Source organism: Pinus tabuliformis, chromosome 9 (genome assembly GCF_031772625.1).
Source record: "Pinus tabuliformis cultivar Carrire ecotype Pingquan chromosome 9, CPIR1, whole genome shotgun sequence".
Lineage (NCBI taxonomy): Eukaryota > Viridiplantae > Streptophyta > Pinopsida > Pinales > Pinaceae > Pinus > Pinus tabuliformis.
The window spans coordinates 1256518873-1256545035 of NC_142307.1; positions in this window are offsets into that span (position 1 = coordinate 1256518873).

The following is a 26163-nucleotide window of genomic DNA, read 5'->3' on the forward strand; positions in this document are numbered from 1 at the left end:
GAGAGGTTTAGTAATGATTTCAATTCATCACAACCGCCGGCAGTAGCATAAGGAAGACTATGCTTTTGAAATTACACAGCAGTTTCGTAGTTTGAAATTACACAGCAGTTTCGTAGCGTGCTACGAAACTGCTGTAGCTGCATGTTACAATTCAGTTGATCAATTATGATTGACAAAGCAGAAAATCTTTTTGAAAGGTTTTGTCATCACACAAGTACATGAAAACGGTGGACAACACATCAAGGACGTGGCAATCTGCTCTATTTTGGGTAATTAAAGGATAAAGGACATGCTTCTTTGGATTCGAATATTTTGAGGTAAACCAAAGACCAGTAAAACAGGGATAATTTCCTATGTTTCAGGACAATGGAAAACGTGTGACATTGAAGACCAACATGAAGCATTAAAGGTCCATCACAGCCACCGCTAAAGGGAACCAGATGTTAGAGAACCATTGTAATCAAGGCTATTATTAGCATAACACGGTGTTAGAATCCTACTTGATTTAGATCTCTAAAAACTCCAGTCAACACTTTGTTGCATTTATTAAGTAGTTAGAGTTTAAGAGTTGTCAGTAATAGAAGTAGTTTTCGAATTCCCCTCATGCTTGAGGAGGAATCTCGATCAGTTAGAATAAGAGCTCTATATATAGCTGAAACAACAATGTAATCAGGGTTGGAAATTTTATGAAAAGCTTGTATTTGGCTTATGTAAAGACTCATTTTCAGTAATACATGCTTGACTTTACTTCTCAGGATTCATGAAGGATTTGTTATGTTCAGAATATGTGATGTTGCCCTTTTCTTAATTCTTACAGTGGTATGGATGTATAATCACTCAGAATTCACTGAATGTGCTCTGACTTCCTGTATACATTTATAAACTGTGTGGTCCCATATGAGTTATGTTCTGAATGTTTAAATGCTGAATGCCCTGACTTCCATGTAAGGTTGAGTTCATTGTTATATTGAGGTGCTGTTGACTCCATAAGCCCAATGGATAGTTGTTTAATGTGTTTCCACCATTCATATTTTTCACAGTTGTTCTATAAGAGTTAGCCATCTTATCTTTAATCAAAATCATTAATCCATCAAGAGAGAGCCCTCTCAGGTTGAGGAGGCTAAGCCTCAGCCTAAAGTCGGTTTGAAATAGTTACTTGAAGTCTTCCTGGTCTGCAGCCTTCCAGGGCCTGATTTTGAGATAACACGCCCCAGGCACGGTCCTTGAAAGACAATTTAGTTCAAGAGTAAGGGTGTGTGCAATGTGACCCCTCTGTGCTTACCACCTTCTTGGAGACTTGTATGAAATTACTACGCGATAGCAAGGATGTGAAAGGGCTACAAGAGTTTATAAACAAATGTGCCAGTAAGGATAATACTTTGGATGGACCCCACATAGTTAGAAAGATTGGTAAGCATAAGACAAGAACATGGCACGAGATGAGGATTACCGCACAAATAGGAGACTATGAGATGGACCAGGTTATTTTGGATTTTGGGTTTGACACGAACATATTGCCTAAACAAACCTAGGAGAGAATGGGGAGGCCTGTGTTACAATGGTCTCCAATTCAACTAAGGATGAAAAACCAGCAGAGGATTATCCCTATGGGATGATTTAAGGGAGTTACCATAGATATAGAAGGTGCAAACATGCTAGCTGATTTTGAAGTAATAGAGATTGTTGATGATAGCAATCCATACCCAGCACTCCTGGGAATTGATTGGGATATCGACATGAATGAGAAGAAGCAGGCAATGTCATATGAAAGGAAATCGCTCTGCATTGTAGTACCATTAGACCCTGCAAAAGGACCATGCTATACTAAACCGGTCCGCAAATATGAGGAAAGTGATGATGATTTGGCTCAGATATATAAAATAACAGTGCAAGACCAAGACTGTGTTAATCCGACAGCTGATGGATGAATTGCATGGGACCGCGAAATTTCTTTTACCTCGAATTCAGATGAAGGGTTGGAACATTAGAAAAACAGGTTGCATGAAGTATCCACACTACACTGCAATATGATGACTGAAAAGTTGTGTTGTGTGTCATTGGAGGTAATAAATTTACCTTATTACAAGGGTTTAACTGATGTAGATAATTTTTGGATGCTTTGAAAGAGAATTTCCAGAGGATTACTGCTTTCAAGTGTTGGATTGGGTAACTGAGAAGTATTATGGGAGGAATGATCTGCGCAATCATTTGGCCAAATGGACTAAGGTATATGGAATAGAGCCGCAGTCGAAATGGGTGCATTTATTCTGTCACACTCTGGACATAATCCCTATGAATTGGTATTTGGAAATGGAGCTCTTCCATGGCACCGTGGAGTGGGATGTCTTAAGAGAAGAGTTTGTGAGAACATTCAATGTTGAAGACGGGATCGAAAGCATTAATGAGGCACTGCAGGAGGTTAAGGTAGCGATCTTATGAATCACATAGGATCCTTTGGGATTGGTTCAAATAGATTGGAGCACCCAACTGCACCATGCACTAAAATGATATAATATGACTGTTGAGGTGGGGGATGAGGATCCAAGGAATATCAATATCCCAGAAGGAGAAGGCCACCACGAGATTGAAGGTCTGTAGATAGAGAACTCAGATATCACTGCGCCACTAAAGACTAGGCAGGTACTAAAGTGGAGCTTAAATTCGTGAAGATTATTGGGATGATGCCACAGTGGATAATGTTGCTGAGTTACTCCGCGAGTAGTAGGATCTTTTTCCTACAAAATTTTTGGACTTGAAAGGCATCATATGCGATTTGGGAGTGATGAAAATAATTCTGAAACTAGACATGAAGCCCGTTAAGCAAAGGCCATATCACCTTAATCCCAAATACAAGGAGAGGGTTCGCTTGGAGTTGGACAAGATACTTGAGGCGGGTATTATTGAACCAGTGAAGGAATTTGATTGGGTGAGCCCAATGGTAGTTCAGGAAAAGAAGCAGAAGGGAGAGATAAGGATTTGCATAGATCTAAGAAAGCTTAACGATGCCTGCATTCATGATCCTTTCCTGACACCATTTACTGATGAGTTACTGGACAATGTGGGAGGACAGGAAGTCTACTCATTTACTGATGGGTTCTCTGGATACCATCAGATTAAGATTGCACCAAAAGACAAGAGTAAAACAACCTTCATGATGGAATGGGGGTGTTTTTAGTACACAGTGATGCCCTTCGGACTCAAGAATGTGCCGAAAATATTCTCTCGCATAGTCATTGCGACATTCAAAGAATTTATTCACAAATTCTTGGAGGTATATTTTGATGACTGGATAGTGTTTAGGCTAGTAAAGCACCATGTAGCTAGTCTGCAGTTGATGTTGGATATGTGCCAAAGGTATCAAATCATGTTGAACCTGAAGAAGTGCTTCTTTTGTGTCCACTTTGGGATTTTACTAGGTCATGTGGTATGCAAGCAAGGAATCATGGCGGACCCTACCAAGATCATAGTAATAATCAATTTTGAAGCTCCAAGGAGTGTCAAACAACTGCACGCAACACGGGGCCATACTGGGTATTATCAGAAATCCATCAAGGCTTATGCTTAGATTACCGCACCCATGGAGAAGTTGTTAAATAATGACGCTACATTCTCTTGGGATGAAGAATGTCAGCACAGTCCAGATGTCTTGAAGGAAAAAATGGTCACTGCACCCATATTGGTCTTCCTGGATTGGAAGAAGGAATTGCATGTGCACGCTGATACCTCGTGTATTGCGTTGGGAGCAATACTGATAGAGGCTAGTGAAGGGGAGATGGATCATCCTATAGAATTTGCAAGCACAATGTTATCAAAGGATGAAAAGAATTATTCAACAACAGAGCACGAAGGATTGGCTATGGTGTACAAGCTCCAAAAATTCAGACACTATCTATTGGGTAGACATTTCAAGATGTACACAGACCATTCTACGTTGAAGTATCTAGTCAGTAAGCCTATGTTGGGGGCATGGGTGGGGGGCGGGGGGGAATATGTAGATGGATATTGTTATTCCAAGAATATGATTTTGAGATAATTGTGAAATCAGGAAGGTTGAATCCAAGACTTGACCATCTGTCACACATTGAGACAGGAGAGGAGCCTACTAATTTGTAGGAAGGGCTTCCTGATGCGCAACTCTTTGCGGTGTGTGTAGCAGACAACCACTTTGTAGATATTATCCATTTTTTTACCATAGAAGCAACTCACCATTTTTTTTCCCTAGGAAGAGCACCCCATTTTTTGACCGCAGGAACAGCTCTAGAAGGCTACACCAGTCAGCAGAAAAAAGAGTTGGTAGTGCACGTAGCTGATTTCTCTGTAATTTCCAGACATTTTTATAAAATGGGATCAGAAAAGATACTTCAAGGATATGTGCCAAATTTTGAACAAAATAGCATCCTCGCTGAAGCTCATGGAGGAGTTGCGGGAGGGCACTATGCAGGATGGGCAATAGTGTAGAAATTTTTTCATGATGGGTTGTGGTGGCTGACGCTGCATAAAGATTCTAAAGCATATTGTAAGGCATGCAATGCATGTCAGAGAATGGGAAGGCCATCACAGAGGGATGAGCTACGTCTGAATCCGTAGGTTTCATTGCAGCCATTTGAGAAATGGTCAATTGATTTTGTAGGATCGATTCAGCCCCCAGGGGCAACAACAGTAAATTTTTTTTTTACTATGCATTTACCAGGTTCGGTTGCCTGAAGGTATTGATGAGTCACCACGGTACACATTTTCTCAATGAAATGATCAACACGCTAACATAAGAGTTCCATGTTTACCATCAAAAAAGTACACCATATCATCCTCAGGCCAATGGAATAGTTGAGGCTTCCAATAAGATATTGGAAACTGTGCTGAAAAAGATTTGCAATATGCAGCGAAATGATTGGGATGTGCGTGTACTGATGGTATTATGGGCATACAGGACTACTTACAAAAATATAATAGGTCAGATGCCTTTTCACCTAGTTTATGGTGTAGAGGCTGTAATGCCTATGGAATATATCATGCCGAACCTATGCATTATAGCTTTCATAGGAATGGTGGACCATGGAGCCTTAGAAGAATGGCTCGCAAAAATAATGGAGCTCGAAGAAGATAGGTTTTTTGTTGGATTCCATCAGCAGGTTTAGAAGGAACGCGAAAAACGTTGGCATGATCAGCACATCAAATTGCACACCTTCAAGGTAAATGACTTGGTTTTATTATATGATAGAAAGTTCAATAAGTTTCCGGGAAAGTTTCAGATGCACTGACTGGGGCCATATGTCATCAAACAAATTACAGATGGTGGCATAGTTCAGCTTGCAAATTTGAATGGAGAACCATTTCCAGTAAGGACAAATGGAAGCCAATTGAAGCCATACACAAGGGATCTAGCTCAATGACTACACGATGGCATGACAGTCTTAGCACTCTAGGCAGCCGCAAGGGAGCGCAAGACTATAAAATACACTGACCGATTGGTGGAACTATGCGATAAAGGAGCTGCGCGAAAAAAGGTGATGTCACAGTATCAGAAGGTGTGCAAAGGGAACTATGCTATGAGGGGAGATACCACACAGCACAACCAGAAAATGACCGTTACATTCATTGTTCATGATTTGATAGCTAAGAGACGGTTAAAAGGTGTGGGAGGGCAGCATTTAAGGCTCAAATCTTTGAAGATCTACCACCAAATTGGCATTTATGAATGGATTTTGGGGGAATGGTTAGATTTGAATTCACATTCACCTGTAAATTACAGGTGGCCATCCAGCAGAGAACACTTTGCATCCTTAGAATTTTTGAGTTGTGTTGTCTATCGTTTATGAATCCTTAGTTTTTTGCAGATTTGGTTGCAAGCTCTGTGTTTGATACTTTACCTAAGGATACCCAACAGTTTATTCTCAGCACTATGTTTGGACCAGGTGAGACTGCAACACTAGAGGAACTGTTGCCTTTGAAGGAGCGGCTCCAGAAGTTGTGAGCATGGAGGTTCTGACTACTGTGCATATGGTGTCGAGGTCGCCTAAGCCGAGGCCTACACCACTGTGTGAAAACCCCAAGCTGAAGAAAGACAAGCAGAAGTGGTGGATGCCAGTGCGTGAGTCACCGAGAAAGCACTCTGCTACCTAGGCCGAGAAGAAAGATAAGCCACTAGAAAATGATGAGGAGAAGGTCGTGGACTTAGAAGTCAAAGAGGGCATAGAGGATATAGATGCTGAGGGCATGGAGCCCATCTCCAAGTTGTCGGATTATATCCCTCTATGCAAGGGAAAGGTGAAGGTCACTAAGGACCTAGACGTGGTGAAATTCCTCATTAATACACCCCTGCTCCCAGAAAGCATCACCTTTGAAGGCTCGCACCTGGCATGGATTCCTCATTTAAAAATGGAAGACTAGGATTTGGAAAACCATGAGAGGTTCCCCTACATCGCAACGGAGAACTACATGAAGCAGGTATATTACAAAGAATCTGGTGTCACTGCATTGGAGCTAGTGGAGTGGATTTGCGGAGTAAATCAATTAGGGTTGTTGAACCTGCTGTGGGTGCTCCAACATCAATATCACCTACAGAAAGCAATTGCTGACTCTGGTACATGATGGGTGTTTATGGCTGAGCATGCCTATCCCCATCACACACATGCTGATCCATTAAATCACTCTCCTACCACATTCAAGCTTGAATCCGGCCAAGGAGTTTGGCAGAAATACCAGTGAGCGTGACTTGGCAGAAAAGATCAAGAAGAAATTTTACCTAGTTAAGAAGCCGCATGGGTACTCCATCACGTCCATCAACAACCCCGTGGTACAAATAGCCACACAGATCTTAGCTGATAAATTCATGAGGAAATTACATATGGACGAGGTTCTGATGCCCGTAATTTCATTAGCTGCACAGTGCACGGAGGGCGTGCATTTTAATCGGTCACGCTACCTCTGCAGCAAGTTCCTTGTGAATTGTTGCAAGGCTCGGGATAAGAGAAAGACCTTCCACTATGCATGGCTACTGCTCTCCATTGTGGTAGTCACTTGGGAGCTACTGAAGGATAGTCAGTTTCCTCCCTTGGAGAAAGGATTACCAGAGGTTGCCCAGTTTTCCTCCTTGTGGGCCACGAAGGACTTCGTGTGGGTCACGGAGACCAAAATCTTCTGGGTTCTGATGGAGGTGAGCATTCGCATGGCCATCAACTAGCGGCCATGGTTGTCCCCAATTGTGTATGATTAGTTGTCGGAGTATGCGGAGTTCAAGGTAGATTTTCACTGCGTGTATATCAGGGTGCGGAAGGATCCATAGCAGAAGTGGTTTGATCTGCCTTATCTTGCCATAGATGATGCCATCCAGGAAGTCATCAAGCACTAGCCAACAGATTGGCACTCTCGGTATGATCTAGACATGGGTACCAGCAAAGGCGCGAGGAGTTCCACAAAGAAGAAGAAGGAGGAGGCAGCAAAGTAGGCAGTCCAACAGTTGGCTAAGAAGTGAAGGAAGTAGGCCAAGGAAAAGGCCCATCTGGAAAAGGAGTGCGCTACAAAGTAGCAGGCTGAACAAGAAAAACATGACTCTAAGAAAAGTGATAAATCCCCTTCACCCCAGACCGAAGAAGAATAGTCAGATTAGGGTGGTAGTGGGGATGAAGAACATAGCACCCCATTCCGGGTAAATCGGTACAAGGAACAACAAAAGGAGGGGCCTCGGAAGAAGTCAAAAGTGATGAAGCCACCATTCGATCCCAGTGTGCTCACAGAAGGAGATCTCAATGAGATTGGAGATAAAGTGCATGACACCACAACAGAACTATTGCAATAGTTCAAACAAAAGCATCTACAGTCACTAGGCACTCTTTAGAAGGATCTATGCAAACTACAGATCTAGACTAGTAGGATCCAAGTGGGCGCAGGGCAGGTGAGTGCTGCACAGATGAGTCTGGCACCAGGGACCAGTCAGGTTGTTGAGATGGTCAAGTTAGTGGATCTCCAAGTAGTCGTGCTACTAGAAGGGTCCTTGAGCATGGAATCGGCTGATGACAAGGTCATCGTGAGCACTCTGAAAAACATCAGCCTCAACCTCGCAGCACTCCCCAACGAGTATCTTCACACGCTGCAAATAGGTGTGACAGTGGAGTTACGAGCATGAGATCAGTGCGCTCTCAGCCTATTAAGTGAATATCTGTTACACTAAAAAATGTCACCATGACCACTTACAGTTAGTATGGCTCAAATCAACAGTCATGCTACCCTCTTAGGCAAGTCTTATGCCTCTGCTATCCATCTCAAACTCAAAGAAGAGAGAAAGTCTTGTCAAAAATATGTTTATCTCTGGGGTCGCAGGTTCTCTCTAGCCTTACCTGCGGGGACGCTCACTATGTTCACAAAAGGTGCGTCCTTGGACGCTCTGTATGTTAAGGGACAGGTGCGTCCTTCTGTAAAAGGCAAAATGCGCGAGTTTCATCTTAAAAGAGTTACTTGTGGTTACTTCTAGAACTTTCTAGAGGTCGGTTTGATGAATTGGATGCGCCTCCAGTTGGTTCATGTATCTCTATTAAGGGGGAACTTATCCCATCAATAAGGGAGCTATCCCACCCAAAGAGGGGGATTATCCCATTGATGGTGGACCTGAATAACCTCTTTACAGCACTATAAATAAAGACATTGAGCCAGAGGGAGGAGAGGTTGGAGCTATACATTTTCTTTGGGTAAATGCTGCAGGAATTAGGACTCCCATTTAGAACCTTGTGAGGAGAGATTGTCTTTGCTTGATTCTACTTGGAAGTGGGTGAGCTTTGTCAAAGTAGAGGAAAACCCTTGATGGACCCTGGGAGGAACTTGCACAACACCAAGGCCAGGTTGTAAGAGTTTCTTTGTTTCGTTATTAATACAAACTGGTTTATTTTTCTCAATAGCTTGTGTTAATGAGTTATTTCATGTGTTCCTTGGTCTGCATGTTGAATATATGTTTTATTATATGAAATGCAAGTGCTTGGTAATTGTTTGATTGTTTGTGGTTGCAGGAATTGACTTGAAGGAGGAGCTCATCCGGATCGGCAAGGACGGACTACAACAACCGCGTTTTGGAATAAGGTAAGCCTAAACACTTGTAGTTTTCATGTTTTAAAAGGTATATTTAGAGAAAGATCACTTCATTTTGTCTTGTTTGTCGCTAGAGAGTTTAGACTCCTAGGGAGGTCAGTTGTGTCCGCACAAACGACTTTTTCCGCCACGACAAATTGGCGACTCCACTGGGGAATCCATTAATGTGAAAGTCTTTTCCTTTGTGTGAACTTTGCTCTGAGAAAATCATTTTTATTTTCTGGTTTTTGACTGTGAGGATTAGTATTTGGGTGGCTTAGCTTTAGATTTAGTTAGATTTGGTTTTTCTTAACTTTTCCAGAAGGACGCACCCTCTGAGTACTGCACAGTGCGTCTTTGGACGCGCTGTTTCCGTTTGCACAGAGCGGGCCCGCGCCTGTTCTAACGGGTTGCCTGCGTCTTCCTGTAAAAATTTAGGAAAACTCCATTTTTGCTTTAATTGCTTTTAGATTTTGTTTTTTCTTAGTGTTTTCTGCCCAGATCCTTTAGTGCCTTGTCAAAAATTTTCACCTGAACTTGTTTCATTAGCATTCCTGCTTTTAGCTTTCATCAATTGGGTGTTTTGAGTCTCTTTTTTGAGAAATTCTTAATTTGATTTCCTTTGGTCATTACTTGGAGGTTTCTCTCAGTCTTTTCACAATTTTGCATCTTTTTGCTTTTGTTTTTGCAAAAAAATTTCCCCCTCATTCGCCGGGGGGGGCTAAATTGTGTATGAGTGTTAATCGCCTTTGAGTGTTTTTATGTTTTGATCTTTGGAACTCTCACCCAATTTTCTCGACTTGCACTTGATTGGTTCTTAGATTACATTAGAATCATCTTGTGTTTGAGAATTCTCTTGCATAGATCACATTTGCATAATTAGAGTTCTCAGTTTCAAAATATGAATGAAAAATGTGCATAGATTACATTTGCATACTTTTCATGTGAATTGTGCATAGATTACAATTGCATAGTTTACATTCTGAAAAATCAATCGTAGATTTAGATCAGCTTTCTTTGATTTGAATTTACACAAAAAAATAAAAATAAAAATTGGTTTGGAATTGATTTGCATTAGTTTTTCTTGATGAAATTAGTGCATTAGAGAATTTGTTAAATTTTCTCTTAATGATCAATTTTTTGCATTGTTGGAAGTGAATGGAAACTCTCTCCTTACTCTAGTTAGGATTCATCGAATTGAAAGGATTACATTATCATATTCGATTGCATTCAGTTGAGTCAGGTCATAACACCATTGGTTTCATCTCCATTTACCCATTTGAGTAATAACAGCCTTAATAACACAGCGCTTAATTAAAATTCATCTAGTAATTTTTACATTTCTAGGGCTCATAAACACCAACATAGCTTAGGCTAGGGTCTTGGAGTAGGTGAGTACTTAACTCTCCAAGACTACAAAACCAAACAGATAGTTTATCTTGAGTAGAATAAATCCAATTGTTTCAATTGCACTCTGGGAAAGCTCCTCTTAAAGGAGAAGCACGAGCTCGTGTCCGAACCAGTGAGGGGATCATTCCCCCCTCGTTGGGAACGACGCCAGACAGTACGTATTACAAACGGTAAACCTCGGATTAACCATTGTCGAGGAGCCAGGGGTCACTTATCGGTAAACCTTGGATTATTGTCAAGGAGCCGGTAAGGGGATTGAGCTTGTTACTCTGCCCTTGCGTGCTGTCGGAGTTTAGACTGTTCCCCCAGGTGTAATTGTTGTGATTGGTAACTTTAGTGACCATAATCTTTAGGGTTCTACCGAGGTGACGGTGGAGGGAAGGTCCCACTGTACCTGGAGCAGACGTCGGTTATACTCACTTGGATTTTCCGGGGGGTTCACTTCACTTCGAGACGGTTAAAGTGGAGGAACTTGTGCCGGTCTATTCATTAAGCAGGTTGCCGGGGTAACTGTTCCACCCGCCATTTCTGTACTGAATTCTGCGAGGTTGGGCTTCATCACCAACTAGTGTTTTCGGTCCGGAGAGCTTACTGTTTGTGTGTGGTTTGACTCCTAGATTTGATAGCGCGTGTTAATTTGTTTGTTTTTACTTTTAGAGACCATAGGTGTGAATTGTGAATTTTAGTTGTTAAGTGTGAATTGTGAATTGTTAATTTTAGTTTGAAATTGTTAATACAATTCACTGAAGTTGAATATAATGGCAAATGTTCCAGAATTTATCAACCTAGGAACCCCTCCTAATGAGAATCCTAGTACTTTTCCTTACTTCGGAAATGTTGGTCCTCCTTATATGGCTACTTTGTCATTACCTGGATTTACAATAGGTTTACTGATATGGTTATTTTCAACTTCGTTGGCCCAAAGTACTCCAATTGTTCCACCTCAACCGGATGCTTCACCTCAACCGAGTTCACCATCTCAACATCACCAACTTTCTGTTGACCCTTTACCTTCTTCGCCTAATTTTTCTTCCTCCATTTCTTCCTCTTCGCCTGGTAAAAGCCTTGATGCTAGTAACCAGGAGGCTAAGAAGAAGAAGAAAGGGAAGAAGAAGAAGAAGAAGAAGAAGCAAGATAAGAAAGAAGTCAACCAACCAACCATGGCTGTAAGTGTTAGTTGTGTTGAGGAAAATTCCGACATGCATCGTAAACCCAAATACCCTTGCAGGCTTTGTAAGGGTGACCACTTCCTTGTCAATTGTCCTGGTATTCCAAAGGTCTTGGAAGTATGGTCAGAAAAATCTCATCAACTTTCCGTTGATCCATCAACCAGTGATAGTCAGGTTCCTGGGAAAATGGGTAAAGTTAGGTTTCCTTGTAAGTTATGCAAAGGGAGTCATCAAACTCACATTTGCCCTCACATGGATGAAGCCTCAACATTGTTGGAAAACCTTACTATTCCACAGCAAGAATTTCCAACTGGTTACCGTAAACTTTCTCCCAACCTACCGTCAATTGACGGAGTGATTGATCTAAATTCAAGTACAGTCGATCACACTCTCCCATTGGAGAGTGAAACTCATGTCACTCAGGTTGATGATCCATTAGTTGATCAAGTGGTCGATTCAATTTCACATTCGGTCGATCACACTCTCCTTTTCGAGAGTAAATTTCATACCGCTGATGTTCTTCTTGTTACATCGGATTCTTCTATGCCGGGGGGCATTTCACCTGTTTCTACAGAACCCCCTCCAAGTACTGAGGTCTTTTCCTTTGATTGGAATAGACTGACAGAACCTCGTCTTCCTTCCTCCATCCCTTTCCAAATCATTGTCAAGGCTGGTGGTAGAGACATACATCGTACTCAGGTAGATGAAGGTGCTTCTGTTAGTATTTTATCCTCAGCTGTTTGGAAAGCTTTGGGTTCCCCTCAGCTTGCGCCTATTACGCAGAATCTGAAAGCTTTTAACAGAACAATTAGTGAACCTTTAGGGATCCTTCCTAAGTTTTCTATTACCTTGGAAGGTAAAACTGTTTGTGTTGATCTTATGGTAGTTCGAGGTCCCTTGGATTTCAATTTACTCCTTGGGTGAGACTATGTTTATGCAATGAAAGCTGTCGTATCGACACTCTTTCGCGTGATGTCTTTCCCTCACAATGGCAGTATTGTGACTGTAGACCAGCTTTCATTCCCTAGTCTTTTTTCAACTACCAATAATATGACACCCCTAAATGTTCCTGATTCTAAAGTGGTATCTACCCTGCCACGGGTTAATTATGTGGCAACCGGTCCCATGATTTCAGTTACCGATGTAAGTGAGCCTCTCACTGTTTGCTCATCTTCCTTTGATTTAGCTCCGGTAATTGACATGGAAAACTCTATGGGATTACTTGAACACGATGTTCTTATCCCTTTTGAGTCCCTTGACATGTGTTCCTTCCCAAGAAGTATTCTTCCTTCGGATGAAGACCTCTTGGAAGCCATGATCAAGGTGTGTCCATTGACATGTCTTTCCTCCAGTTGGAAGCCATGATCAATGTTACGAGGATAGTTTTTTCTTGTATCAACCTCGTTAAAAAATGAAACAGGCTGTCATGAGGACAGTTCTTTTACTGAGTCAACCTCATTAAAAAATGAATCAGCTAGTTTTTAGGTCATATAGATAGTTAGAAAGTAGGATTGCGAGGAAAGTTCCTTTTACTGTGTCAACCTCGTTAAAAAATGAATCAGTGTACGAGGATAGTTTTTTCCTGTATCAACCTCGTTAAAAAATGAAATAGGCTAGCGTGAGGAAAGTTCTTTTACTGAGTCAACCTCGTTAAAAAATGAATCAGGTACGAGGATAGTTTGTTCCTCTCTCAACCTCGTTAAAAAATGAAATTGGATGGTCCGAGGAAAGTTCCTTTTACTATGTCAACCTCGTTAAAAAATGAATCAGTTAGTACGAGGATAGTTTGTTCCTCTCTCAACCTCGTTAAAAAATGAAATTGGATGTTATGAGGAAAGTTCTTTTACTGAGTCAACCTCATTAAAAAATGAATCAGCTAGATTTTAGGATATGTAGGAAGATTGTAGCAAGTAGGATTATGAGGAAAGTTCCTTTTACTGTGTCAACCTCGTTAAAAAATGAATCAGTTGATGAGGATAGTTCTTTTACTGAGTCAACCTCATTAAAAAATGAATCAGGTAGGTTTTAGGATATGTAGGTAGATTGTAGAAAGTAAGTGTGTACGAGGAAAGTTCCTTTTACTGTGTCAACCTCGTTAAAAAATGAATCAGTGTGTACGAGGATAGTTTTTTCTTGTATCAACCTCGTTAAAAAATGAAACAGGCTAGCATGAGGACAGTTCCTGTTACTGAGTCAACCTCATTAAAAAATGAATCAGGTTTGAGGATAGTTCCTGTTACTGAGTCAACCTCGTTAAAAAATGAATCAGGTATGAGGATAGTTCTTTTCTTGTGTCAACCTCTTTAAAAATGAAACAACTCCCTTTTCAAGTTAAATATTGAAAGTAAACCTTCATTTCATCCAGCCGGTTGAATGCAATGAAGCCTGGGGGGCATGTACCTCGCTTTGCATCGTTATGCTAGGGGGCATGCGAACTTCTTGAGCATAGTTCCTTGTCTTGTGTCAAGCTCTTTAAAAAATGAAACAAGGGTAGGTTAAATAGGTAGATTGTAGAGCGTAGTCATGAGCATAGTTCCTTGTCTTGTGTCAAGCTCATTAAAAAATGAATCAAGGATTTTAGAGCACAGTTCCTTGTCTTGTGTCAAGCTCGTTAAAAAATGAATCAAGGTTTTTTAGAGTATAGTTTTTTGTTAGGTAGATTGTAGAAAGTAGTTATGAGCATAGTTCCTTGTCTTGTGTCAAGCTCACTAAAAAATGAAACAACTCCCATGAGTCTTTCCAAGATTTTGAAAGTAAAGCTTCATTCCATCCACCTCATTGAATGCAATGAAGCTTGGGGGGCATGTACCTTGATTTGTATCATTATGCCGGGGGCATGTGAACTTGTAACAAGCATAGTTTTTCGTTTCAAGCTTGTGTGAACATGAAACCGAATCCGAGCATAGTTCTTTTCCTGTGTCAAGCTCGTTAAAAAATGAAACAAATCCTCCTCTACTTGAGTCGAGAGATTGACTAGATCTCGTAAATGTTAAGTTGTATATTTAGGTTAGTTGTTTCGGTGTTTTGCATAATTTTCTTACAGTTTTAGGTCAAAGTCTTTTAAATGATCTCGTCACTAAACCTTCATTTCATCCAAATGGTTGAATGAAATGAAGCTAGGGGGGCATGCACTCTAGCAGTTATGCTTAGGGGGCATCAAGCACAATTTTCTTTCTGTTTCAAGCTTGTAAAAAAATGAAACTACTTTGAAGCATAGTTTTTATCTGTTTCAAGCTTTTGTAAAAATGAAACCTATCTCGAGTCAATTTCAGTTATTTTCAAGACTCGTTAAACTCATGAAAATCCCGAGATTATTTTGCTATCTTTCATTCTCGTAAAACAAATGAAAATGCCGAGTTCTTTCCGTCTTTTCCTACTCGTAAATTAAATTGAAAGTCGGCCATATGAGTACATTTTTATCATTTTTTTCGAACTCGTTAAAACTTACGAAAAAGTGAAAACCATGAGTACATTTTTATCCCTTTTTCGAACTCGTTAAAACTTACGAAAAAGTGAAACCTTGGAGTTCTCTTTTAAGCCCTTTTCAGACTCCTAAAACATGAAAAGATTGCCGAGCGTTTCTTTTACACTCGTTAAAACGGAATTAAAAGACGGTCCCCTTATAGCTCTTTTCTGACCGTAAAATCAGGAAAAGATTGCCGGGTTTTTGTCGTTTCAAACTCGATACGGAAATAAAACGACGTGTCCTTGATCGCTTTTTACTTTTCAGGTCAGTGGCACTAATTATGAAAGTACTCCTTGGTCGCAAGATCAAGCGGTTCCCCCAGGTATTATTTTATACTTTTTCGGGCTTGAGGGACACAAATGTACGAAAAAGTTCAACGTGGAGTCTCCTTTAGTTTTTTCAGACTCTCTAAAATTGAAAAACGCCGAGTTTCTCCTATACTGGGCTCGTTAAACTTTTACAGTAGAGGACCTGTTCAATTACAAACAGGAACGAACCACTCCTTCCTAGGGTTCGAATTTAAACTAGGTTGGACTCGTCCGAAGGATGAGCTTATAATCAAGCATATGTTATCCTCCTCAAGCTTGTTAAAAATAAAGAGGTACTTGCCAGAAATGGTGGGGGAAAAGAGAGAAGAATGAACCTGTTTGTTACCTTTTATCTCAAAAGAAACTTTATTACCACTCTTGAACACGACACTTTTCATTCACCTGGGTTGGGAAATCTTCTACCTCACAGTTGATCAAACCACTTTGAAAGTCTTTAACCGGGTTCCGGGGATTAACTTTGAGTTATTCGTCACCAAGCCATCTGTCGTGTCATTATGTGTTCAAGAGGTCTGCAAGCAAAACTTTCATCTGCAAAATACTTGTCATCCATTTGACCATCCCTGAGTCAGTCCTTACAGCAACATTTCTTCAACTTGAACAATGATTTCGTGTTGCGGGCTTGCCTGCAACGGGTCGCTTTCTATCGACATCAGCACATTATCTAGAAAGATGACTTAGGAATCGACAGTACCTTGAAGTCTGCATGCATCAATGGCAGGTTTCTCGCCTTTGACGTCAGTTTACATCATTGACTTTCGATCAAAGGATTCCGTGAAGTGTTCGACATCAAAACATCTATTCACATTTCACGGGTTGTGCTTGGTACTTTGAGAACCATTGACATTACTGGTGGTCTCTCTCACGCTTGTTAACAGTTTACATCATCGACTGGTAATCAAGTGGTTTCTAACATGTTCGACATCAAATCATTTAATCACATGGCTAGAATCGTACCAATTCGGGAAGTAGAAGTGAAGACCCTGGATCTAGTTTTTACCATCCAGGCTGCGAGGAGTTTTGTATTCATTATCTATGTAGACTAATCATAAACAGATGGCTGCGTCCATACTGTGTCTACAAAAGTCTATAAAAATGATGTACTGCAAGATCATTCCTGTATCAGAGTAGTTAGTCCATTAGTTAAAGTTTTGAATCTGAGTATGGGAATGCCTACCTCAGTGATGATATAATCTTATACATGTATTTTGTGTTGAAAATTGCAGGTTCCAACCAGGTCATCCTCAAGACAATCCTTGAAATGATAAAGCGCTTCACCCTTCCTAGAATTACAAAACCCTAAATCTATTCCAGGCTTCGCACTTTAGGGGGCAATCTGTTACACTAAAAAATGTCACCATGACCACTTACAGTTAGTATGGCTCAAATCAACAGTCATGCTACCCTCTTAGGCAAGTCTTATGCCTCTGCTATCCATCTCAAACTCAAAGAAGAGAGAAAGTCTTGTCAAAAATATGTTTATCTCTGGGGTCGCAGGTTCTCTCTAGCCTTACCTGCGGGGACGCTCACTATGTTCACAAAAGGTGCGTCCTTGAACGCTCTATATGTTAAGGGACAGGTGTGTCCTTCTGTAAAAGGCAAAATGCGCGAGTTTCATCTTAAAAAAGTTACTTGTGGTTACTTCTAGAACTTTCTAGAGGTCGGTTTGATGAATTGGATGCGCCTCTAGTTGGTTCATATATCTCTATTAAGGGGGAACTTATCCCATCAATAAGGGAGCTATCCCACCCAAAGAGGGGGATTATCCCATTGATGGTGGACCTGAATAACCTCTTTACAGCACTATAAATAAAGACATTGAGCCAGAGGGAGGAGAGGTTGGAGCTATACATTTTCTTTGGGTAAATGCTGCAGGAATTAGGACTCCCATTTAGAACCTTGTGAGGAGAGATTGTCTTTGCTTGATTCTACTTGGAAGTGGGTGAGCTTTGTCAAAGTAGAGGAAAACCCTTGATGGACCCTGGGAGGAACTTGCACAACACCAAGGCCAGGTTGTAAGAGTTTCTTTGTTTCGTTATTAATACAAACTGGTTTATTTTTCTCAATAGCTTGTGTTAATGAGTTATTTCATGTGTTCCTTGGTCTGCATGTTGAATATATGTTTTATTATATGAAATGCAAGTGCTTGGTAATTGTTTGATTGTTTGTGGTTGCAGGAATTGACTTGAAGGAGGAGCTCATCCGGATCGGCAAGGACGGACTACAACAACCGCGTTTTGGAATAAGGTAAGCCTAAACACTTTTAGTTTTCATGTTTTAAAAGGTATATTTAGAGAAAGATCACTTCATTTTGTCTTGTTTGTCGCTAGAGAGTTTAGACTCCTAGGGAGGTCAGTTGTGTCCGCACAAACGACTTTTTCCGCCACGACAATATCAGGTGAAAAATAAGCAAATGTTCGCTGAAAAGATAGAGGCCATGAAGGCAAAAGAGACAATCTAGACCCATAGTGCCCAGCTAGCAGCCATGGTTATAGAGGCTTGCAGGACAGTGCCAAAATTACACATACCTGAGGAGGCGTCACTTGAGGCCAAGATTAGGAAACTTGCAGCGGGTTTCTGTGATGCTAAGACAGAGGTGGCTGGATTTTAGTTTGATCTCAACCTAAAAATCACAAAACTGGAGCTCAAGTCACAAACTTCGACCCCGCTAGAAGTTAGGGAACAACGCAAAGCTGCTATTAACGATGCAATATCCACTGTGGATGCTATGGTTATGGATTGCACAACGTTATTTGAGTAGGCCATGAAAGTAGTGACAGCCTTGTAAGAATATCCCAACCTGCAAAGATTAAAAATAGAGACCCATGAGCTTCAAAAGAAGTACGACAAAGTGTGGGTGATGACGCACTCAATGGCTACAGCACATCACCTCATCAATTTGCAGAAGGGGAAACAACTCCTTACACAGGTTGTAACAGTGTAGAAAAAAGAGGCAGTCCTTAAGGCACGGTTGGATCCTTAGTTGCAAGAAGCCTACTAAGTCTCCACAAACATAGAGGAAAAGCTGGAAAACCTACATCTTACACAACAGAAGATCAAGTAGGACAATGAAGGACCAGCCATAGAAAAGTTGGTCGAACAAGTGAAGCAAGCAGCCATGCAGAGCGCGGCTAAAGTAGCAATGGTGCGGGTCAAACTGGGGGATCTTCATAGCAAGATCTCTACACCACTTGAGTGACTCGAGGGCGAGTCACGATCTTTGTGTTGGGGGCTTGTTAGGATGGGATCCCCTAGGTCAATTTTGGGGCAAAAGCCCAAGTTTTGATGTAAAAAGATGTAAAGTCTCAACAAATTTTGGTCGCAAAGCGTGTAGCTAGTTAAGAGTCAAAAACGGTTTTACCCTTCCTTTATGTAATTGGAGTCAGATTTTGAAGATATACCCATGGTTTGTGGACCATGGGATTGTATAAATAGATGTGTCTTAGATATTCTAAGGCAAGTAAGTAATAAGTCTATGGGTATGAGCGAAGAAGTCTAGCGCAAAGATAGAAGTGTTAGAGGAGGGAAAGGCTCTATAGCTGAGTGTGCAGAGGCCTAGAGTAGTGTCAGCAGCTGAGTGCACGGATCCCTATAGATAAGTGCACATGGAAGTTTTGAGTTTGTAAACCTTTGTTGAATATCAATAAAGAAGTTTGTTATAGAAATTCCTATGTTAGTCCCTTTATTTCTATTATGTATGAATGAGATATATGCTGTGATGAATGATGGTTTTATAAAATAATGATGTGTTAATCTTCATCTTTACTTAATCTGTATTGTTATCTAAACATAATTAATGTTAATTGATTATGTGGAGATCATAATGCTTTCTGTTAAAGTTATCGCACACTTAGGTAATTCTGAGTAACTATTGATCTAAGGGTAATTTAAAGTGCACATAAGTAGCTAATTGACCTATTCAGGGTCTGCAAAAGCCAATCGTAGACCTTCACGGAGGTCTAGAGGCTGATTGAAGGAAGTTATAGCAAAAGGCCATGGGAGCATAGAGGTCTACGCGAAGACAGATCTAGGTCACCAAAAGGACATCACACTGATCTCTGGGTGCAGAAACTTGGTTCCAACATCCCCCCATATTGCTTCGGGTGAGACTTCAGTTTGCGCACCGCAGATTGATGCTGAAAGGGCCAGTAGTGTAGGGATTTATTTGGTGCAACTAGCTCTGAACCTGGGTAAGGACCCCCTAAGCTAACAAGTCTTTCATATACCATGCCAGTTCTCTCTCCCTCAGTGATGTGACGAGTTGTGCCTTCTTTACATCATCATTATTAATATATCTTGCTGTCCATATTGCATCAGCTACAAAAAAAAATTGGTTAGGGTCCTCTGATCCCAGTACTTTAAATATAGGTAGCTTAATGTCATCAACCATTCTTCTTCTTCTCGATCAACTAGGTGGGGGTGGAAGTGAAGGTGGAGGTGTAGGGGAAGTATGGAGAGGGGGATGGGGTGTGAGGGGGGTGGATGGATGGGGATTCCTAAAGACACCTTGATTCTTCTCAACTCCTAACTTCGACACACCTTCATGATGGATGGGGAAGTAGTGTGGGGTTGTAGGGCTACTTCTTCCTTCTTCACTCTCAGATCTAATAGAGGGCTATAGTTAGTCTCAATATAGTTATTTTCCTTTGTTCTATATCACTTTCCACTTTGCGTAGCTCCTGGTTCCAGCTTATTTCTTCTTTGCACAAACATTAATCTGACTACATCCGCATAATCCCAGTTTCACACAATAACATCTTAATCTAGATCTTCAGATAATTTAATAACTTACCTCGTGCTCCTTTGAAGAATCTTCATTCAGCTTCACTATAGGACATGATTTTGTCCATCGTGAACTCGGTGATAAATCCTCCCAAAATGTTATCGATCCATAAATCAACAACCCTTGAGATACTGTTATCGATTCTTTTGAGTTGCTATATAAAATCAGGGTTCCACTCCTTAGGTTTGTCACCTTTAAAATAATTCTTATGCTCAACTAACTTAGATATCCACTCAAGCAATTTAGTGTGGAATGAACCAAAGAAAATCTCATATTGATCTTCAAATATATATCTCTGAAATTAAGCTTCAATTGATAAATGTAGGTTTCTGTTCACCTTTTTTGAAAATTCTCCTTTTTTCTGTTTGACCCACTCCTGGAGTTCTTTCTTCAAAGGACGCCAAATCATATCCCTCTAAGCAGATCTTGGTCCTGGCAACAAAACCATTTTTTGGTTTGAGGGAGCTTGACCCAGGTTCAGAGTGTGTTGCACACAAAAAAAACCCTCAACTACTAGCCCTTTCGGCAATGACCTGTAAGAAGATCACAGTCTCACTTGAAGCAGTTATGAGAGGCTGCAGAACTAGGCTTTTGCAACCAAAGGGATATCCGTGCAATGGTGCTATGTATTTACTTCTTCTTTATATTGATCTTATAACTTCACATGCGTAAGAACTTTGCGCAAATGATTAATTTAATAGAATCACATTAAACCCATAAAATCCAACAAATAACAGTATATCTTACAATTCTTCGCATAATTTAGTGAAAAGCATACATAACAATACTAACAAAAACAAAGAATGAACACATAAAGATATGCAGTTATTCACCAAAAGTTCTTCTTTATTAATATAAACCTTCAGTATATATATCTATTCAACTTGCACACCCAACTACAGGTGGTTTGTGCACTCAATTGCAGACTCTTCCAGGCCTCCGCGCACTCAGCTGTGGAGCCTTCCCCAAAATTACAAACTACATATGCGAATACATAGATTCAATTCACTTATGATGACATGATTTGATTACAATGTATTACACCTCCTTATATACATTTCATATCTACAAAAACCATGGTCCACATTCCATGGATCCATAAACAAGGACTAATACCCGATACCTGTTACAAAATAAGGGCTTTGTCCCATCCCCAAAGCCCTAAAATACCACACGAAGAATATATCTTCGCCAGATCCACGCAGTCTGCTCCTTCTTCTGCAGTGTCTTTTACCCAAAACTTGGACCAAGTTGGGCCATGCCCAACATCAACTCCCACAATACTTATCTTCTTCCTTTTAGCCACCCCATTTTTTGTGGGTTATGCAGTGTTATTAACTCTTTTTGAATGCATTCTGATGCACACAAGTTCTTGAATTCATTTGACACGTATTATCCACTGTTATCACTCCTGAGAGCCTTCACTTTCCTGCTAGTTTATTTCTCAACAACTGCTTTAAATTCACAAAATTTAGAGAACGCCTGATCTTTCTTCTGCATGAAGAAAATCTAGCACATACATTATAAATCATCTACAAATATTACATAATACATGTGCTTGGACATGGAGGCTTTTGAGAATGGTCCACCCACATCTGAGTGAACTCTTTCAAGGATCACTTGCACTCAACTGTCCTTATCATGAAAGGTGGCTTTGGTGTACTTCCCTAATGTACACCCTTTACATGTATCTCTCTACTCTAGTGCACCCTTGGGAAGTCCTGTAGAAATCTATTGCATGATCTTCAAATCTCTATGGTGCAAGTGGCCCAATATTCTATGCCACAATTCATCGATGTCTTGGCTCTACACCTTCTATGCTTTTGTGCTCAAATAAGCATAGTATTCTACATCCAATTTGTAGAGGTTCTTCAACCAAACCCTGATCTCCTTCACTTTTCCTAAGGTTTTTTTTTTCTATATTAAGACTAACCTACGTACCCACGGAGATTTGAACCGGTGACCTATCGTAAGGAGTGCCTTAACAGCGCACCCATTCACCGTCAATCCAAACCCCCGTGGGCTTCACTTTTCCTAAGGTTATTTGACAAAGGAAATCCTTTTCTTTGCTAAATATCACATCGTATCCATGGTCCTCCAACATAGCAAATGAAACCAATTTCTTCTTTAGACTAGGAACATACACGACATATTTTAATGTGAGAGGAGAACTAAAATCTATCTGAAAAGTAATAGTACTGATGTCGGCCACACTATACCTTCCATCATCTCTCATTTCGATGTGCATCTAGAGGTCCTTCTCCTCCAAGTCACTAAAGAATTCTTTGTTTCTGGTCATATGGAATGAGGCTCCACTATCCATATACCACACACTACCCATCATTGATTTCACCATGCAAGTAATGAGGGTCAAATCCAACTCGAATTGTGAAGAAAGAGCTTCACCTGCCACTCCTCCTAAGGAATTCTTGCCAGCCTTCTTGTGCGTAAACTTCGTGGCATAATGTCTCAGCTCTTGATGGTGAAAAAAATTAATTTTTGTTAAGTCCTTCTTCTTGTAGCTCTGACTGGAATCTGATTTGGAATGGGATGACTTCCCTTTCCCTTTCTTTTCCTTTCCAACCAAGGCACATTTCTCCTCATCATCATGCTTGGATGAGGATCCATCTCTATTGTTTCACTAAATCTCTTCTTGCACCAAGTCAGACCACAAATTCTCCCACTCTGGTAGCTTCTCCCTTCCATTTACCGAATCCTGGTAGTTGTGCCAGCTCTTTGGAAGGCCTAGAAGTGTTAGGTTGATGAGATCATCTTCAACAACTATAACACCAACACTTCCAAGCTCATCCTAACATTTGGTGAACTTGCTCAAGTACTTTGGTTTTGTGTCACCCTTCTACATCTTGATTTTCTTGAGCTTGCAGTTCCTTTGCTGAATTTTTTCCTTATTGAACTCATAGTTCATGATGGTTTCTTCTCTCTTGTTTTGTGACTTTCTTTCTTTACATTTTTTTTATTCCAATTAGAGTTGTCTTCCAAGTTCACTTCAGTATTTGATGGGGGTTTTCCTTGACCCTTCACTTTCTTAGGTTTGTTGTGTAACCCATTCTCCTTTTTCCCCTCTCCTTGCATCTGAAAACCCTTCTTTCCTTTAGCAGTTAGGTTATGGATGTGGAATTTCCATGATCTTGGGTCTAGGATAGAATCTTAAAATCAATCCTATGCTAAATCGCACCTACCTTCTAATTTTTAAGATCTTTGTGAACTTTCACCTATGACCCTTAAATTCAATGCCCTCTAGCACCTTGAATGGTGGAATAGAAGGTGTTGCAATAGGATGTAAACTCTATTCCCCTTCACCTTTGTTAAGACCTCTAGAGACACCTATAATACATACTCCTCCTTTGACTCAACATGAAGTTTTGATTTTTTTTACTTCCTTTGCATACCCCTCCCTTGAAACCCTGTAAGAATATGGTGTGCCCCATTTTGTTGTCGTAATATTCAACCACGAGCTCTCTTGTGAGGATGATATAGATCTCATTGTTCAAGGCCAAACCCAAATAGAAAGAATCACACCATGGATTAAGCATTGGCATTGAGTTTTGGTAAAATCAAGGACCTCCTTTCAAGATTGTGACCTTGTTTTTAGCATTCTCAAATGTAAGGTTTAAAACCCACATTAAAGAGGAGCGATTTGCACCTTAGCCTTTGCAACCTTTTCCCAAGATGAATCTATCTAATGGACTAGCTTAGATATGTTAGGTCTAGGATTTGTAGAGTACCCAATCAATGCTTTTGAGGCCAACTCCCTAGCCACAACTAAAATTTAGTCCTATTTGAAGAGACAACTTGAACAATCCTCCTAAAAAGAGACACTTTCACTTCCTTTTGATTAATTTACAACAAACCTCAACAACTCTCCTTTATTATTTTCCTCTTCCATTCTCCAACAAAAAATCATTAATCTTAAATCATAAACACTTTATATAGGTAAGTATTCTAATCATTTTCCTCAACTCACGGGGTACCTTTACACCTCAACCCATGTAAGTGGACCTAAGTTCATTAATCTTAAATCATAAACACTTTATATAGGTAAGTATTCTAATCATTTTCCTCAACTCACGGGGTACCTTTACACCTCAACCCATGTAAGTGGACCTAAGTTGATGGCACAACCCATCACACTCTAAGATGGTTCCAGTTGTCTCCTCCAAACTAGGGCATAACACACCTTACAATGCCAAATGGTTAAGTCATCTCTAACTTGTGGGCTTTTTTCCTTCACTAAACACATTCTAGCTAGTGCTCATTAAACACATTGCACTAACTCCACTAACACACACCAAAATTCCAAGGTACCATTAAGATATGGCATGCACCCAAGTTCTTAGACTACATTGCCATAAAATGCACCTTTAACTTTGGATATCCAAAATAGTAATATCCCAACCCAATATGGCCTATTTGTTGGATTTGTATAATTTTCTCCTTATCCGATCCTTGCACCTACTTGGCACTCCATGAAAAATCTACTCCAATGGTCACCTTCCAAGTTCCAACACCTCCTTTTGAAACACGACATAACCATATATATATGTTGCAACAACCTTGCCAACTTCTTTAGTGGGCCAGACATGTATTTCACATTTCTTCTTCATCTTGCAAAATGGTTGTGCCAAGGAGAGGGTATCAACATTGATAAAGGAATGTTCACTTAGTACCAGTGCCAAGTTTCCTTCATGCGACTCGTCAAATGTCTTAAGTTTTCTTCACAACTATTCCACGTCTTCATCCCTTGTTAGAGTCTTCCTAGACATGCACTCTTGCCTCAATTATAACATAACACTAGCATCCCAAATGTGCATGTTCGTTTCATCTGTTAATGCCTCGTTGAAACTGTATTATCACACTGCTTAAAATGAAATGTTCACATCTTAAGGCAAATAACCTATTTTTCTTATGACAACTTAAAATATGCAAGTGACTAGGAGAGGACTCCATTTTCTCAAGATGAAAACAAAGGGTTTTACAACCCCATTCACACAACAATTTGAATTTATTTAACATAGAGAAGGATACATACCCTACCCCTTCCAAATTTGTCCTATGACTTTTAAGAAACCAACACTTGTTTTTAACTATTAAATCTGCATATGCAAGAATACATAAATATTTTTAGTACAACCAAATTAAAAGCACTTGTTTCCTTTGAGAAATTTCAAATTCTTACTAGTAAACTGTAGCAAATCATTGCATATAAATCTCAATCTTAAAATTAAATAATTATTTTTATTATGATAAATACCACTATATGATAAATGTTTTCCAACCGAAAAGAAAAAAATAAATGTTTTCCAACCTAAAAGAAAAAAAAATAGGTAAAAGTAAGAGTAGTTAGTTTATCAAATACAACTAAAATTGTATCTATTATTTTTTGGCAAGGGAAAATTTCAACATTTTTTAAAAAACTAGGCGCCAATTTATTTACATTCGAGGACTAGGGAGGATTTGTTCATTTTTCAAAAGGAAAGAGCCAAACTACATTGTTTTGTAGATATCATAGATCTATATGAGTTCTACATGGAAGTAATGCGTTATGGATTTGCAGCTGGACCAATTACCTTAATTCGTAGATTTAATGCATGTGACAATGATTTGAAGAGGGTTTTCAAGAAAATAGCCAAACGGGATTGTAGAGAGTTACGACTGGGGATTTTACCAATAGTAGACCTAGTATCGAACCCCACCATCAGATCTTCAATCTATTGATAGGTGAGCAAGCTAATTGTATGGATTGCCATCACCCTCTTGTTCATTAGAAAATCAGGATATAATTTTGATATATTATTACTAATCTTTTTAGATTTCTTACCAAATATTAAACTCACTTCATTTCCTAGCAACCAACTGCAAATGGATGAGATTGTAGAGTGGTTCAACCCAAGGAGAGGTTGGCTCTTGTACAAAGTGCAAGTAATGCTTACGAGG